We start from the raw sequence: 19,451 nt of genomic DNA on the forward strand, positions 1-19,451 counted from the left end.
AGCGGGGTTTGGGGGGCAACAGCAGGCATGACCGGGGGGCAGGGCATGACCAGGGGGTGGGGGGCAACAGGAGAGAGACACGGGGCATGAGAGGGGGGTGGGGGTAAGAGGAGAGAGACACGGTGCATAAGAGGGGATAGGGGTAACAGGAGAGAGACACGGGGCATGAGCGGTGGGTGGGGGTAACAGCAGGGAGACACGGGGCATGACTTGGGGGTGGGGGGTAACAGGAGAGAGACACGGGGCATGAGCGGGGTTTGGGGGGCAACAGCAGGCATGACCGGGGGGCGGGGCATGACCAGGGGGTGGGGGGCAACAGGAGAGAGACACGGGGCATGAGAGGGGGTGGGGGTAACAGGAGAGAGACACGGGGCATAAGAGGGGGTGGGGGGCAACAGCAGGGAGACACGGGGCATGAGCAGTGGGTGGGGGAACACGAGGGAGTCACGGGGCATGAGAGGGGGGTGGGGGGTAACAGGAGAGAGACACGGGGCATGACTGGGGGGTGGGGGGTAACAGGAGAGAGACACGGGGCATGAGCGGGGTTTGGGGGGCAACAGCAGAGGGACGGGGCATGACCGGGGGGGTGGAGGGCAACAGCAGGGAGACACGGGGCATGACCGGGGGGTGGGGCTGAACAGCAGGGAGACACGGGGCATGAGCGGGGGATGGGGGGTAACAGGAGAGAGACACGGGGCATGAGCGGGGTTTGGGGGGCAACAGCAGGGAGACACGGGGCATGACCGGGGGGTGGAGGGCAACAGCAGGGAGACACGGGGCATGAGCGGGGGGTGGGGGGCAACAGCAGGGTGACACGGGGCATGACCGGGGGTGGGGAGCAACAGGAGAGAGACACGGGGCATGAGAGGGGGGTGGGGGGTAACAGGAGAGAGACACGGGGAATGTGAGGGGGGTGGGGGGAACAGGAGAGAGACACAGGGATTGACCGGGGGTGGGGGGAAACAGCAGGGAGACACGGGGCATGACCGGGGGTGGGGTGCAACAAGAGAGAGACACGGGCATGAGCGGGGGGTGGGGGGCAACAGCAGGAGACACGGGGCATGACTGAGGGGTGGGGGGCAACAGGAGAGAGACACTGGGCATGAAAGGGGGTTGGGGGTAACAGGAGAGAGACACGGGGCATGAGCGGTGGGTGGGGGAAACAGCAGGGAGACACGGGGCATGACCGGGGGTGGGGTGCAACAAGAGAGAGACACGGGCATGAGCGGGGGGTGGGGGGCAACAGCAGGAGACACGGGGCATGACTGAGGGGTGGGGGGCAACAGGAGAGAGACACGGGGCATGACCGGGGGTTGGGTGCAACAAGAGAGAGACACGGGCATGAGCGGGGGGTGGGGGGCAACAGCAGGAGACACGGGGCATGACTGAGGGGTGGGGGGCAACAGGAGAGAGACACTGGGCATGAAAGGGGGTTGGGGGTAACAGGAGAGAGACACGGGGCATGAGCGGTGGGTGGGGGAAACAGCAGGGAGACACGGGGCACGACTGGGGGGTAACATGAGAGAGACATGGGGCATGAGCGGGGCTTGGGGGGCAACAGCAGGGAGACACGGGGCATGACCGGGGGGTGGGGGCGACAGGAGGGAGACACGGGGCATGAGAGGGGGTAGGGGGTAACAGGAGAGAGACACAGGGCATGAGCGGGGGGTGGGGGGCAACAGCAGGGAGACATGGGGCATGAGCGGAGGGTGGGGGGCAACAGCCGGGAGACACAGGACATGAGCGGGGGGTGGGGGGAACATGAGGGAGACACGGGGCATGAGCGGGGAGTGGGCGGTAACAGGAGAGAGACACAGGGCATGAGCGGGGGTGGGGGCAACAGCAGGGAGACATGGGGCATGAGCGGAGGGTGGGGGGCAACAGCAGGGAGACACGGGACATAAGCGGGGGGTGGGGGTAACATGAGGGAGACACGGGCATGAGAGGGGGTGGGGGTAACAGGAGAGAGACACGGGGCATGAGAGGCGGGTGGGGGTGTTAGGCGGAAACCTGTGCAGTTCCCTCTGGGACCACTGCAAAAGATTTAGGACTACAGGCATTGGTGGTGAACCCACTTGGTAGCAGTCTGTACCACACAGATTCACTTGGTAGCTGTGGCTGAGCAGTCAGACTTCTCTCAAGAAAAGTAGAGCAGTATGTGGAGTATACAAAATATGGAAATTCTTCACAGCAAGACAAGCAAACACGTAACGAGGCTTAGTGTAAAGATAGTAAGGTATTTATTTATAGCAGAACATCTATGAAAAACACTAAAGCAAATCACGGCAAACAAATCAAACACAATTAATCTACGAAGTAGAAAACGATCAATCCCCCTAGCAAACTATCGACAACTCTAGGTTCTACCGGTACCACTTATTTTCAGATAGAGGTGTATACCTCAACCTAGATGACACTCGAATATTGGTTAGGAAAGGAGAGAAAAAGATAGGCAGGTTTATGCAGTCAACACAGTTCAATCCTACGCGGATAAAATGCAAGGCAGGAAGGCAAGAATCGTAATAGATCATAAAGTTCAGAGGCCAGGCCCACTCGGAGAGAGGCAAGGCGCGATGTCCCAAAAAGTCTCTAGTGGAGATGCATTCAAGTCTTTATAGCAAATTGTTATCGGCAGATTGAACCAGTTCAGAACAAAGAATGAGCAAAGCTTGGAGGCGACCCAGCGGAACGGAGAGGATTAAGACACCTCACTCGAACCGAACGAAAGGGAAGCCAGGCGGACACGGTACCTTGTTTTGGAGGGCAGCTCCGGCGGGGGCAGCTGTTCCTGGTGGTGGATGCACGTCGGGTCTTGGCCAAGATTAGAGATGATCTTGTCATCGAAGGAAAGTGAAGTCCGGTGCACCACCAGGGAAGAGACCAGCCGCGGAGTGCTCCGTCACAAGGCACCACCTTTTGGTCGCGGTACAGGGGTAGTGGCTATCCGGTTGCCGAGGTGCTCTGCACGGGCAATTCGACCACTGCGTCCTGAGGCGAATAAAAGTGAAGGAGACTGGTTGTTCCCACCAGTCAGGGGAAGAGACTCTCCGGCAGGGAGATCTCCTCTGTCGTCGGGAAGTGGTGAGTTGGCTCAGCAGGGCTCCACCGGAGGTGTCGTCGTTGCAGGTCGGCTCAGCGTTACCCTCGTCGGATTCTTAGGTCCTGTGGCGACTTCTGAAGATCCAGTCCCAAAAACCCTGCTTTTATGCAGACGACCCCCATTCATTCAGCCTAGCTGTCAATCAACACCTGCTAAGTGGTGAGCGGGAAGGCTCACGACCTGGGCCAATCACTCCAGAGTGCGACCTGAGTTGGCAAGGCAACCTTATGGTCAGATTGGCTCGTCCAAGAGCCTGCAAAACGTCTCTCAGGTCGATTACATGTTCTTCCCAGGAATTGCTGAACACTGCTATGTCATCCAAGTATGCCATGCAGAAGTCCTCCATCCCATTCAGAACCTGGTTTACCATCCGTTGAAACGTAGCAGGTGCATTCTTCAGTCCGAAAGGCATTACCTTAAACTGGTATAAGCCAACGGGGGTGGAAAATGCAGTTTTCTCCTTGGCATGGTCTGTCAGGGCTATTTGCCAATAGCCTGACGTCAAGTCAAATGTGCTGAGGAACTTGGCGGCGCCAAGTTTATCCACCAACTCATCTGTTCTTGGCAAAGGGTGGGCATCAGTCGTGGTGACTGCATTAAGAGCTCGATAATCCACGCAGACTCTAAGTTCTTTAGATCCGGCCTTTGGTACTAACACAACTGGGCTAGACCATGGACTAGTAGAGGGCTCTATTACCCCGAGATCAAGCATCTTGCTGACCTCACCTTTGATGTGGGTTCGTACATTTCTGACATACGGTATCCTCTGCTTTTGACCGGCAGACAGTCACCAGTGAGTATGTCGTGCTGGTCCCAAGGGGTCAAGCCTGGTGAAAGCGAGAACAGAGAGGCAAACTGATTCAACATAGATTTGCACTCTTCTTGTTGCTCGGGTGTCAGATTGGAGTAGAGATTCACTCCTTCAATTTTTTCATCTAAAGGTAAGCCTCTGAGGAGATCCGGAAGAGCTTCACTCTCTTCTTCTTCCTCGGATGATGCTAGAAGCAACGCTCCTACATCAGGTCGTGAGACATACGCTTTAAGTCGGTTGGTGTGAAAGACTGTCGGAGCCTTCTTGGGATTGCCCAAGTCCACCAGATAGTTAACCTCTCCGAGTTTACCCACTACTCGGTAGGGTCCCATCCATTTATCTTGCAAGGCCCTCTGCCTTGTTGGGATCATAACGAGAACGAGCTGGTCTTGAGCGAACTCAACCATGTTAGCCTTTTGATCGTGCCAGCGCTTGACCAATGCTTGTCCAGCTTTCAAGTTATCGCTTGCTTCCGTCATCATGTGCGACATTCTCCTCCGGAGACCTATCACGTAGTCAGTCACTCTGATTGGCTTGGGGGAAGGAGCACTCTCCAACCCCTCCTTAATCAGGGCCAATGGACCTCTGACGGGATGACCATAAAGTAGTTCGAAGGGAGAGTAACCTACTCTCTCCTGAGGGACTTCTCTATATGCAAAGGGAAGGCATGGCAATAGAAGGTCCCACTTACGCTTAAGGGGTTCCTCTAGAGCACCTATTCGGTTGAACCGTTCTACCAACCCATTGGTTTGGGGGTGGTAAGCCGTTGAGAACTTGTAAGTTACTCCGCAGGTTTTCCACATGGCTTTCATGTAGTGGGACATAAAGTTTGACCCCCTGTCAGAGATTACTTCCTTAGGAAACCCAACCCTGGTAAAAATACCAAGAAGGGCCTTAGCCGCAGCCGGAGCTGTAACAGTCCTCATAGGAATTGCCTCAGGATACCTAGTAGCATGGTCTACTACAACAAGTATAAACCTGTTGCCTGAGGAGGTTGGAGGATCAAGGGGACCAACGATGTCAATCCCTACTCTCTCAAATGGGACTCCCACAACCGGGAGAGGCACTAACGGTGCCACGTTCTTGGATCCAACCTTACCAGAGATCTGGCAGGTGTGGCAGCTCCTGCAGTGTTTTTCTACTTCGGCCCCCATCTTTGGCCAATAGAAGTAGAGCGAGAGCCTTTCCTTAGTCTTCTTGAAAATCAAGTGACCAGCCAAAGGAATCTCGTGGGCTAACTGCAAGAACTGTGGTCTGTTCTCTTGGGGTACTACAAGGCGTTTGTAGTCTCCAGGTGCAGACTCGGTCGGTTCACTGTAGAAGAGGCCATCTTCTCAGTGCAACCTGTATTTCCCAGGCTCTTGCCCTTCAGCCTGAGCTTCTGCCTGATGGCGAAGACCTTCCAGAGTTGGACATTCCCTCTGTCCCTTACTGAAGTCTGCCCTGCTGGGTCCACCTTCTGCCAGTAAAGACTGCAGCTCAGGATGGTCAACAGGATCGAGATCTCCAATGAGTTCCTGGCCTTCCATTAGCTCTTCCTCAGAGTCTAATTCTACCACGCAGGGTTGTACCTCCCTCTCAGCCTCGGCTGGAGGTGGAGTTACGGGTGTGACGTTGGACAACCGCGGGGAAGTCCGTGTCGGCTGCACTGGAATGCGGGCGGCTGGTTTCGGGATAGAAGTCTTAGGTTTCCCCTTTGCTTCTGATTTCTTGGAGACAGCGGCCGACAATTCCAGTGGAGCAGGAGTGATTTCTTTCTTCATCATCTCCTGGAGAGGACCGCGCATGGTCCTCTCTCGTGCGGGTCTGGTTAGCTCCTGTAACCGTTTACTAGGAGGTCTGGGAGTATGAGATACAACTCCGAGAGTTTTCAAATCGTTACCCAACAGTACGCGTCCTGGTACCTCACTCTGTATGCTGACAGGTATCTTCACAGTCATGTCGTTACACTGGATGAGAACTGGTAATTGGGGAAGCATCTGCACAGGCCCTCCAGCTAACTTGGTGAGGCGTTTGGGTGCCTTAGCAACATCCTCAGCCTGAAAAAACGATTTATCCACAACAGTTATGCTGGCCCCAGTGTCCCTAATGGCAGGAGTCTCCTGACCATTCACCTGGACACTGTCCTTATAATACTCTTTAGTATTATTGGGGATAGAATTATCGACATCTAAATTCTGTTGTTCCCACAACCCCAGAGATACTAAAGAAACGCTGGCTGAGACTCCAATGGGTTCGTCAGCTAGCAGTAGAAAGTTTCCACTTGCCATTTGGACTTCCTCCTCTGGAGCGAAGGCTAAGGAGACAAGCTGGACCCCTGAAGGTTTACCCTTACATCTGGGATCTCCTTTCACGTGGTCAGTCGAGCCACAAACAAAGCATTTACCGAATGCTTTCTGGAATGGTGGCTTGTTCTGACCTCCTTCCGGTTTGGCACCAGAAGACACACTATTCTGCTGTGGTTTTCCCGGTGGCTTACCCTTCTGGTTTTGTTTGGGGCCCTCTTTGGAATGTGAGTTATTCGAATTCTCTTTTGAGTCTTTTTTAGGCTGTTTTCCCTCGTCCTTTTTCTGAGTTGCCCCAGAATCCTTATGAGTAGCCCTCTTGGCAACCCACAAGTCAGCAGCCTTAGCTAGTGCCCTGTAATCCAATTCCTTCGAATCAGCCAAGTGCTGTCTAAGCTCAGGAGAACAGGCATCATAAATAGACTCCAAAATAAAAAGATTTCTCATGCCCTCATAAGTGTTCACTTTGTAACCCTTAATCCATCCCTCTAAGTTTTTCAACCCTTCACTCACCCAGGTAGCCCCAGGGGTACCATCATGCTTTTTGAGGGTTCTAAACCTCTTAAGATACTGGGAAGGGGTCTTCCCGAATCTAGCTATCAAAGCTAGTTTCACACTTTCGTAATCCGTCTTATCCGCCTCCCCCAACTCCATTACCACATCAGTCGCAACAGGAGGGAGCCTAGAGAACAACCAGGGAAGCAACGCATTCCCGGTGATGTCCTGGAGCCCATGATTGTATTCAAACAATTTCAACCAATCCAACACATCCAATCTCGGTTCATACATACCCACTAATCCCTTCGGCATCCGGGGTCTTTTGGGACTGGAGCTCCTAGAGGAGCCAGAGGAGAGAGAAGCATTTTCCATAGACAACTTTTTCATCTCTAACTCGAGATTAAGTTCTATTTCCCTGAGTCTTAACTCCGCTTGCTTCTGCTCAGCCTGGGCATTCATCCGTCTGAACTCGAGCTCTTGGTTTCGTTCAGATTGAGCCAAGAACCGTTTATATTCTAATTCGAGCTTCATTTTTTCAAGTTCAAAATAAGCAGGGTTACTTGTGGGACCTGGTATGGGCGCCGTAGGCACAGCTGGTAAGGCAGGTAGAGGAGCGGGGAGACAGTTTCGTTAGCCTCTCCGTCCTCGTCAGCCTCTTCATCGCTATTATCACAATTACAATTCAGATCAACACCATTACTGTCGTCTACAGTTGCTGGAGAAATTGGTTCCTCTGAACCAGTACCCAGACTTTGGTTCGCCAGCAATCTCTCGATTAGTTCTAACTTCTTGCCTCTTACAGAAAGATTCTCTTGCCTACAGAGAGCTTGCAGACTCTCAGTATTTTCACCTGACAAGTATTCTTGACTGTAAGTTTCCATCGTAGACATGTTTATGAAAGTTTGCTTTTTAGTGTTAGGCTTTGTGGTTAGTTATCCTACAGTGTCGAATAGCACTCTAAACTGTATACTCGATACAAATCCCACCGCTGTACACCAGTGTTAGGCGGAAACCTGTGCAGTTCCCTCTGGTACCACTGCAAAAGATTTAGGACTACAGGTGTTGGCGGTGAACCCACTTGGTAGCAGTCTGTACCACACAGATTCACTTGGTAGCTGTGGCTGAGCAGTCAGACTTCTCTCAAGAAAAGTAGAGCAGTATGTGGAGTATACAAAATAGGGCAATTCTTCACAGCAGGACAAGCAAACACGCAACGAGGCTTAGTGTAAAGATAGTAAGGTATTTATTTATAGCAGAACATCTATGAAAAACACTAAAGCAAATCACGGAAAAACAAAGCAAACACAATTAATCTACGAAGTAGAAAATGATCAATCCCCCTAGCAAACTATCGACAACTCTAGGTTCTACCGGTACCACTTATTTTCAGACAGAGGTGTATACCTCAACCTAGATGACACTCGAATATTGGTTAGGAAGGGAGAGAAAAAGATAGGCAGGTTTATGCAGTCAACACAGTTCAATCCTACGCGGATAAAATGCAAGGCAGGAAGGCAAGAATCGCAATAGATCATAAAGTTCAGAGGCCAGGCCCACTCGGAGAGAGGCAAGGCGCGATGTCCCAAAAAGTCTCTAGTGGAGATGCATTCAAGTCTTTATAGCAAATTGTTATCGGCAGATTGAACCAGTTCAGAACAAAGAATGAGCAAAGCTTGGAGGCGACCCAGCGGAACGGAGAGGATTAAGACACCTCACTCGAACCGAACGAAAGGGAAGCCAGGCGGACACGGTACCTTGTTGTGGAGGGCAGCTCCAGCGGGGGAAGTTGTTCCTGGTGGTGGATGCACGTCGGGTCTTGGCCAAGAGTAGAGATGATCTCGTCGTCGAAGGAAAGTGAAGTCCGGTGCACCACCAGGGAAGAGACCAGCCGCGGAGTGCTCCATCACAAGGCACCACCTTTTGGTCGCAGTACAGGGGTAGTGGCTATCCGGTTGCCGAGGTGCTCTGCACAGGCAATTCGACCACTGCGTCCTGAGGCGAAGAAAAAGTGAAGGAGACTGGTTGTTCCCACCAGTCAGGGGAAGAGACTCTCCGGCAGGGAGATCTCCTCTGTCGTCGGGAAGTGGTGAGTCGGCTCAGCAGGGCTCCACCGGAGGTGTCGTCGTTGCAGGTAGGCTCAGCGTTACCCTCGTCGGATTCTTAGGTCCTGTGGCGACTTCTGAAGATCCAGTCCCAAAAGCCCTGCTTTTATGCAGACGACCCCCATTCATTCAGCCTAGCTGTCAATCAACACCTGCTAAGTGGTGAGCGGGAAGGCTCACCACCTGGGCCAATCACTCCAGAGTGCGACCTGAGTTGGCAAGGCAACTCGGTCCAGGGTGCCTAAACCCCCTCCCACACCCCTGAGGTAACCCAGACAGAATGGCACCACTTTGGGGGTCTCTGTACAGAGGCCCGCCAAAAGTGGAACAAAGGGCTCAACCTTTGGTTTAGGAGTCACAGAGACGAACACAGACGCAATTTTAAAACCGAGTTCTGGCAGAAAATACCACTCGATAAACTTATTTAAGATAAGTATATCGGTGGTACGTCAGAGATTAATGAGAAAAAGTATCAATCTCCAACAATGGGACGAATCCCATAGGGTTATGTTCGGGATCGAACATACCAAGTAGTTTCCACTGCCACCAGCCAAAAGTCGACGAGGGGGGACGGGACAGTGCCCCCTCGAGTAACAGATCCAGGAGTAATCGAATTACCCCTACTAGTACGTCCACAATAAGATGGTTGGTACTAGTTCTATTAGTCAATTTAGGTCTAGTAAAGCCAATGGTGACTTTACATGCCCGGGGAGACAGTAGTCAGTCCCCGGGTATGGAGTCCATGGTGGGGGACCCGCTAGGGCGCCCCCGTGTTACGACACGTAGGGTGCGGTGTAACACACATAGAAAAACATATGAGACCCTATGGAGTAAAAGACCCCATAGCCCATCGAACACATTGACATTTCAAAGGAATTACACACATACATGTCCAAGAGTGGGAGAAAAGAGTCTCACTCTTGGCAGGATGGAAAAAAACAAACTCCAGAAATCCAGCAAAGCTGCTGGGGGACTCACTAGGTTAGGAAATTCAGCCTAAACAGAGAATTCTCCCTAACAGGGGGTAACAGGAGAGAGACACAGGGCATGAGCGGGGGGTGGGGGGCAACAGCAGGGAGACATGGGGCATTAGCGGAGGGTGGGGGGCAACAGCAGGGAGACACGGGACATGAGTGGGGGGTGGGGGGAACATTAGGGAGACACGGGGCATGAGCGGGGGGTGGGCGGTAACAGGAGAGAGACACAGGGCATGAGCGGGGATGGGGGCAACAGCAGGGAGACACGGGGCATGACCGGGGTGGGGGGCAACAGGAAAGAGACACAGGGCATGAGCGGGGGGCATCAGCAGGGAGGCACGGGGCATGAGCGGGGGTGGGGGGCAACAGCAGGGAGACACGGGGCATGAGCTGGGGGTGTGGGGAACACAAGGGAGACACGGGGCATGATCGGGGGGTGGGGGTAACAGGAGAGAGACACGGGGCATGAGCGGGGGGTGGGGGCAACAGCTGGGAGACATGGGGCATGAGCGGGGGGTGGTGGGTAACAGGAGAGAGAGACGGGGCATGAGCGGGGGTGATGGGCATCAGCAGGGAGGCATGGGGCATGAGCGGGGGTGGGGGGCAACAGCAGGGAGACACGGGGCATGAGCGGGGGGTGTGGGGAACACAAGGGAGACACGGGGCATGATCGGGGGTGGGGGGCAAAACCAGGGAGACACGGGGCATGACCAGGGGGTGGGGGGCAACAGGAGAGAGACACGGGGCATGAGAGGGGGGTGGGGGTAACAGGAGAGAGACACGGGGCATGAGAGGGGGGTGGGGGATAACAGGAGAGAGACACAGGGCATGAGCAGGGAGTGGGGTGCATCAGCAGGGAGGCACGGGGCATGAGCGGGGGTGGGGGGCAACAGCAGGGAGACACAGGGCATGAGCGGGGGGTGTGGGGAACACAAGGGAGACACGGGGCATGATCGGGGGGTGGGGGGCAACAGCTGGGAGACATGGGGCATGAGCGGGGGGTGGTGGGTAACAGGAGAGAGAGACGGGGCATGAGCGGGGGTGTGGGGCATCAGCAGGGAGGCACGGGGCATGAGCAGGTGTGGGGGGCAACAGCAGGGAGACACGGGGCATGAGCGGGAGGTGTGGGGAACACAAGGGAGACACGGGGCATGATCGGGGGGTGGGGGGCAAAAGCAGGGAGACACGGGGCATGTCCAGGGGGTGGGGGGCAACAGGAGAGAGACACGGGGCATGAGAGGGGGGTGGGGGGTAACAGGAGAGAGACACGGGGCATGAGAGGGGGGTGGGGGGTAACAGGAGAGAGACACAGGGCATGAGCAGGTGGTGGGGTGCATCAGCAGGGAGGCACGGGGCATGAGCGGGGGTGTGGGGCAACAGCAGGGAGACACAGGGCATGAGCGGGGGGTGTGGGGAACACAAGGGAGACACGGGGCATGATCGGGGGGTGGGGGTAACAGGAGAGAGACACGGGGCATGAGCGGGGTGGGGGGCAACAGCAGGGAGACATGGGACATGAGCGGGGGGTGGGGGCAACAACAGGGAGACACGAGGCTTGAGCAGGGGTGGGGGTAACAGGAGAGAGACACAGGGCATGAGCGGGGGGTGGGGGGCAACAGCTGGGAGACATGGGGCATGAGCGGGGGGTGGTGGGTAACGGGAGAGAGAGAGATGGGGCATGAGCGGGGGGCATCAGCAGGGAGGCACGGGGCATGAGCGGGGGTGGGGGGCAACAGCAGGGAGACACGGGGCATGAGCGGGGGGTGTGGGGAACACAAGGGAGACACTGGGCATGATCGGGGGTGGGGGGCAACAGCAGGGAGACACCGGGCATGACCAGGGGGTGGGGGGCAACAGGAGAGAGACACAGGGCATGAGAGGGGTGTGGGGGGTAACAGGAGAGAGACACGGGGCATGAGAGGGGGTGGGGGGTAACAGGAGAGAGACACAGGGCATGAGCAGGGGGTGGGGGGCAACAGCAGGGAGACACGGGGCATGAGCGGAGGGTGGGGGGCAACAGCAGGGAGACACAGGGCATGAGAGGGGGTGGGGGTAACAGGAGAGAGACACGGGGCATGAGCGGGGGTGGGGGCAATAGGAGAGAGACACGGGGCATGAGCGGGGGGTGGGAGTTAACAGCAGAGAGACACAGGGCATGAGTGGGGGGTGGGGGGCAACAGGAGAGAGACACGAGGCATGAGTGGGGGGTGGGGGGTAAAAGGAGAGAGACACGGGGCATGCGCATGGGGTGGGGGCAACAGCAGGGAGACACGGGCCATGAGCGGGGGGTGAGGGCCAACAGCAGGGAGACATGCGGCATGAGCGGGGGGCAACAGGAGAGAGACACAGGACATGAGCGGGGGGTGTGGGGTAATAACAGGAGCGAGACACGGGGCATGAGCGGGGGGTGGGGGGTAACAGGAGAGAGACACGGGGCATGAGCGGGGGTGGGGGTAACAGGAGAGAGACACGGGGCATGAGCGGGGTGGGGGGCAACAGCAGGGAATCATGGGACATGAGCGGGGGGTGGGGGGCAACAACAGGGAGACACGGGGCATGAGCAGGGGTGGGGGTAACAGGAGAGAGACACAGGGCATGAGCGGGGGGTGGGGGGCAACAGCTGGGAGACATGGGGCATGAGCGGGGGTGGTGGGCAACAGCAGGGAGACACGGGGCATGAGCGGGGGGTGGGGGTAACAGGAGAGAGAGACGGGGCATGAGCGGGGGGTGGGGGGCAACAGCAGGGAGACACGGAGCATGAGCGGGGGTTGTGGGTAACAGGAAGGAGACACGGGGCATGAGCGGGGGGTAGGGGGCAACAGGAGGGAGACACAGGGCATGATCGGGGGATGTGGTCAACAGCAGGGAGACACGGGGCATGAGCGGGCATGAGCAGGGGGTGGGGGAACATGAGGGAGACACAGGGCATGAGCAGGGGGTGGGGGGTAAAAGGAGAGAGACACGGGGCATGAGCAGGGCGTGGGGGGCAACAGCAGGGAGACACGGGGCATGAGCGAGGGGTGGAGGGCAACATCAGGGAGACACGGGGCAAGACCGGGGAGTGGAGGAAAACAAAAGGGAGACACGGGGCATGAGCGGGGCTGATAATCACTTGTGAAGTCTGAAGTCACCGCAGAGCTTCCCACAGATGCCAATATACGAACAATAAACTAAGATGGCGGGCGTCTCTGAAAATAAGACGCACTGCACGCTTTACTGCAGCCAATGGGAGAGCACGTCAGATGTCCGCGGACATCACACAAGTCGCTTGCCCAATCCCCGTCCTGTCCGCGGAGCGAACAGGGAAGTGTGTCTGCGAAGCGGACACAGATATCACTAATTTTTTTCACTTACATTTTTGTCTTTTTTTAAAAAAACTACTGGATGGATTTACACCAAATAAAAAAAGCACACTTTCGGGACCAAGCCGCCGCTCCTACTGCAAATTTGGTGTAAATCCATCCAGCGGTTTGGGCTGTAGGCGTGAGCAAAGTTTTTTCCCATTATGTCTGGGAAAAGAAAAAGCCCCCCCTGGACCAAACCTCGCCAAACTTTGCAAAAAAATTCAGAGTGGGCCATATACATTTGTGATGTCATCTTTGATGTCTGGGTGTTAGTGTACGGTGGCGCGAGTTATGGTTGCTGAGCTTACCATAACTGGCGAATTTCAGGGGTTTTTCGGTTTTCTTTGAACCATAACATCCCTTTAACAAAGTTTTTTTTACTGAATTTGATAGGTTTTCAGTAGCGCAACTTAACCATAACGTCCCTTTAACAAAGTTTTTTTACTGAATTTCATAGGTTTTTAGTAGAACAACTTAACCATAACATCCCTGACTTTATATACATGCAACATAGAACATACCAAACCCCCAGCTATTGAATTTTATGTCCGCGGACTGTGCGAATGCCCGCGGACGGACACGGACAACAGCAACACTACCCAAAACCTCAGGGGTGTCTTAAATTGTTATAGCATGCTATATGAACACTGCACATGTTAAAAAAACAACACACAAACACATTATATGTAGTAATAAATAAGAAGTGGAACCTATATATCTAACACACCAACCATCCATTTAAATACCATATGTACTAAAATGGAATATACCAAAACAAGAAAGATATGCTTCTAGCATAATTACGTCACAGAAACTGCACAACTAGGAGCAACAGCAGATCTACAGAACAGTGAGAAGACAACTTACCACAATATAGTAAGTAAACTTCTTTTTTCTTATATATTTCTAAAATGTCTATATTAGATACAATAAAATTAATATATCTTTTTTTTTCCTCACAGAAATGTCAAATACTTTAGAATGGCTTCAGGAGAATTTCCCACATGGTGAAATGTCTGAAGATAGTGAAACTAATGGTAGCCACTTCTCTATATAACCAAATTAATAAGCATTACTGTATGTGCACTTAACATATATATATATATTTTTTAACAGACCATACAAACATTGAAAACAATGCACAACAAGATACTTTAGAACAAACTCTCCAGCGCATGGAAGAAAAAATGAACAAGCTCATTACAAATTTCCACCTTTTGAAAGATTTTGTGGAGGACCATATAAAAGAAAAAAATAGATACCATTGTGCAACATGTACCTGTCTCCACTCTCCATATCCCAGTCAATTATCCCCAAACCCTCCCCACATAGAAAAACGTTTTGATGAGACTTCCATCCCTTCATCTTCTCCTGTCCATCCTCTTGAAAACCCCAATTCCCCTGTGTTTGTGTCAGTTTCTGCTTCCCCTTCTCTATCATAAATTGTACATCTATATAATATAATGGAAATTAAATGTTATGTGAGTGTTAATTTAGTCCTGTGTGTTTTTTTTTTTTAAAGTCAGTTTTGTTGTCCGCAAACAGTACGGGTGTCTGGCATGTCCGGTAATAAATAAAATATGGGTGTTCTGAGGACACTATGCCTGTCCGTATTGTCCGTAGGCAAGTTGAAACTGTTCTAAGAACACACACGGTGTCCTGAGATGTTCGTAAATAAACAAAATGGGGGTGTCCTGAGGATGCTATGCCTGTCCGTATTGTTCGTAGGCAAGTTGAAACTGTTCTAAGAACACATGCAGTGTCCTGAAATGTTCGTAAATAAACAAAATGGGGGTGTTCTGAGGACGCTGTGCTTGTCCGTATTGTTCGTAGGCAGGTTGAAACTGTTCTAAGAACACATCAAGGGTTCTAGAATGTTCATGAATAAACAAAATGGGGGTGTCCTGAGGACACTAGGCCTGTCCGTAGTGTCCGTAAGCAAGTTGAAAATGTTCTAAGAACACACTCGGTGTCCCAAAATGTTCATAAGTAAACACAATGGGGGTGTCCTGAGGTCGCTATGCCTGTCCGTATTGTTCGTAGGCAAGTTGAAACTGTTCTAAGAACACACTCGGTGTCCTGAAATGTTTGTAAATAAAGGAAATGGGGGTGTCCTGAGGACGCTATGTCTGTCCGTATTGTTCGCAGGCAAGTTGCCACTGTTCTAAGAATACACGCGGTGTCCTGAAATGTTCGTCAATGGACGAAATGTGCATGTCCTGACGACGCTGTTCGTATTGTTCGCTGGCAAGATGGAAGTGTTCTTAGAACATATTATGTGTCCTGGGATGTTCGTAAATAAACAAAATGGGGGTGTCCTAAGGACGCTATGCCTGTCCGTATTGTTCGCAAGCAAGTTGAAATTGTTCTAAGAACACAGGCTGTGTCCTAAAATGTTTGTAAAGAAACAAAATGGGAGTGTCCTTAGGACGCTCTGCCTGTCCGTATTGTTCGCAGGCAAGTTGAAACTGTTCTAAGGACACACGCAGTGTCCTGAAATGTTCGTCAATGGACGAAATGTGGGTGTCCTGAGGACGCTTTCCGTATTGTTCGGTGGCAGGATAAAAAGTGTTCTTAAATAATATTATGTGTCCTGGGATGTTCGTAAATAAACAGAATGGGTGTATCCTGAAGATGCTATGCCTGTCCGTATTGTTCGCAGACAAGTTGAAACTGTTCTAAGAACACAGGCTGTGTCCTAAAATGTTTGTACAGAAACAAAATGGGGGTGTCCTGAGGACGCTATACCTGTCCGTATTGTTCGTAGGCAAGTTGAAACTGTTCTAAGAACACACGCAGTGTCCTGAAATGTTTGTAAATAAACGAAATGGGGGTGTTCTGAGGACGCTTTGCCTGTCCGTATTGTTCGTAGGCAGGTTGAAACTGTTCTGAAAACACATCAAGGGTTCTAGAATGTTCATGAATAAACACAATGGGGGTGTCCTGAGGACACTAGGCCTGTCCGTATTGTCCGTAAGCAAGTTGAAAATGTTCTAAGAACACACTTGGTGTCCCAAAATGTTCATAAGTAAACAAAATGGGGGTGTCCTGAGGTCGCTATGCCTGTCCGTATTGTTCGTAGGCAAGTTGAAACTGTTCTAAGAACACACTCGGTGTCCTGAAATGTTCGTAAATAAAGGAAATGGGGGTGTCCTGAGGACGCTATGTCTGTCCGTATTGTTCGTAGGCAAGTTGAAACTGTTCTAAGAACACACTCGGTGTCCTGAAATGTTTGTAAATAAAGGAAATGGGGGCGTCCTTAGGATGCTATGTCTGTCCGTATTGTTCGCAGGCAAGTTGCAACTGTTCTAAGAACACACGCAATGTCCTGAAATGTTCGTCAACGGACGAAATGGGGTGTCCTGACGACGCTGTCCGTATTGTTCGCTGCAAGATGGAAGTGTTCTTAGAACATGTTATGTGTCCTGGGATGTTCGTAAATAAACAAAATGGGGGTGTCCTAAGGACGCTATGCCTGTCCGTATTGTTCGCAAGCAAGTTGAAATTGTTCTAAGAACACAGGCTGTGTCCTAAAATGTTCGTAAAGAAACAAAATGGGAGTGTCCTAAGAACGCTCTGCCTGTCCATATTGTTCGCAGGCAAGTTGAAACTGTTCTAAGAACACACGCAGTGTCCTGAAATGTTCGTCAATGGACGAAATGTGGGTGTCCTGAGGATGCTGTCCGTATTGTTCGGTGGCAAGATGAAAGTGTTCTTAGATAATATTATGTGTCCTGGGATGTTCGTAAATAAACAAAATGGGTGTATCCTGAAGACGCTATGCCTGTCCGTATTGTTCGCAGACAAGTTGAAACTGTTCTAAGAACACAGACTGTGTCCTAAAATGTTTGTAAAGAAACAAAATGGGAGTGTCCTGAGGTAGCAATACCTGTCTGTATTGTTCGCAGGCAATTTGAAACTGTTCTAAGAACACAGGCTGTATCCTAAAATGTTCGTAAAGAAACAAAATGGGAGTGTCCTGAGGACGCTATGCCTGTCCGTATTGTTCGCAGGCAAGTTGAAACTGTTCTAAGAACACAGGCTGTGTCCTAAAATGTTCGTAAAGAAACAAAATGGGGGTGTCCTTAGGATGCTATGCCTGTCCGTAATGTTCGCAGGCAAGTTGAAACTGTTCTGAGAACACACGCGGTGTCCTGAAATGTTCGTCAATGGACGAAATGTGGGTGTCCTGTCGACGCTGTCCATATTGTTCGCTGGCAAGATGAAAGTGTTCTTAGAACATATTATGTGTCCTGGGATGTTCGTAAATAAACAGAATGGGTGTATCCTGAAGACGCTATGCCTGTCCGTATTGTTCACAGGCAAGTTGAAAATGTTCTAAGAACACAGGCTGTGTCCTAAAATGTTCGTAAAGAAACAAAATGGGAGTGTCCTGAGGATGATCTGCCTGTCCGTAGTGTTCGCAGGCATGTTGAAACTGTTCTAAGAACACACGCGGTGTCCTGAAATGTTCGTCAATGGGTGAAATGTGGGTGTCCTGAGGACGCTGTCCGTATTGTTCCCTGGCAAGATGAAAGTGTTCTTAGAACATATTATGTGTCCTGGGATGTTCGTAAATAAACAAAATGGGGGTGTCCTGAGGATGCTATGCCTGTCTGTACTGTTGGTAGGCAGGTTGAAACTGTTCTAAGAACACTTCAAGTGTCCCGGAATGTTCGTAAATAAACAAAATGGGTTGTCCTGAGGACGCTATGCCTGTTCGTATTGTTCGCAGACAAGTTGAAACTGTTCTAAGAATAAACGCCTGTCCGTAACTGTTCGTTTCACTTGTGACGCACTTTTAATCACTTCAGGACCCGAACAGTGTCCGTAGAACACCAACCCACATGCGCAAAATAGTTTCAGTGCATTTGGTGTCCTGCGGACACCCGCTCCCTTCGCGGACATGTTCGTGAAGCTATCATGTGACCGCGCCTACGATCAGCGTATGTTCTGATTGCGAACACTGTTCGTATCCCCAAACAATTTAAAACTACATTTTCAAGTAATCTACAATATTTTCCAACAAAAACTCACCAAAGAACAAGTCCCACATAGTAATCCTGAGTTTCTACATACTTTTTGTGACTTTTTGAACCCTTTTTTCTGTTTGATCTGTCCGCGGACAGCGCGCATGTCCGCGAACCGCGCACAAGCACCCCTATAAAAGACCACGCCCTAGAGCTCATTCTCATTGTTTTTCTGGCTATCCTACTACTGGCTCCACTACTGCCACCTGGTGCTGCATCTGCCTCAGCACCACCCCCAACCCCTCCACCACCACCACCTCTCCAAGGGCCTGAAGAGGGGAACAGGAGTGAGGATGCACAGGAGGAAGAAGAGGATGATGGGAATGAGGTAGTAGAAGTCCCTACTACGAGCACTCAGCGTAAGTCTTGGGTGTGACGGTTATTTACCATTCGTGGTAATGGTCCATTCATGGTAAAAGGCGTGTGCAAACCAAGTCACCTGCAATGAGTGCAAAATGGTACATAGTCGCGGGAGGCATGGTTCATACACCTTTGGGGCAACTACCATGAAGCGACACCTAAAGTCATTCCACTCGGGGGCCGTTCGCAAAGTTGTACCTTGCGAGGAGCGTAGCAGGTTGACTTCCTCTACTTCATCCTCTGTTTCCGATCCTGTCACCACAAGCAACAATCCTGTGGGACAGCGTATTCCTCAAGCTGGCTCACAGGCCATACGCAATGCTGATGACCCTTACCTTTCGAGGGTCACAGTTGTGTGTATGTACTGCGACGCAGTACTGTGCAGAGGGGAGAGACTTCGTAGTGCTTTTGAGGCTATCATTTCAGAGCACGAGAAGGTCTGCTCACTACCCAAGTGAAACCCACTCTACATCTTCCTCTCTCAATTTGCCCTTTCTTATCCCCGTGGTTGGTGTCCCACCCTTACCCTCGTTTCCCCTCCTCTCCTAGTGTGTCTTGTATAAAAAAACAAAACAAATTTAAAACAACAAAAATCAAAAAAAATAAAGGCTCTTTTGAGAATTTGGAAACATGTCCATGACCTTCCCAAGTCCTTCTTTCATTGCAAATTGCAAAGAAATTCCAGACACATGTCCTAAACTGTTCCCTCCACAATGAATTACAATTATGTCTGGATGTTGCTCTGTCTCCAAAGTAGCACAAAGAGGTAGCAAGTCCAACCATTCATTCCACGTACTCCATGCCAGTGCACTTCCACATGTGGGAATCCAAGATCTATAGCTACTCCACAGCTTTCTGCATGCACCTTCAATCAATGTATCCACAAGTCTCCCAAAATCCAAACAATCTGCTTTTTGAAACACACAGCCATAGCTATCTGTTCT

This window comes from Ambystoma mexicanum, chromosome 3p, assembly GCF_040938575.1.
Source record: "Ambystoma mexicanum isolate Mex_15411 chromosome 3p, UKY_AmexF1_1, whole genome shotgun sequence".
Taxonomy (NCBI): Eukaryota; Metazoa; Chordata; class Amphibia; order Caudata; family Ambystomatidae; genus Ambystoma; species Ambystoma mexicanum.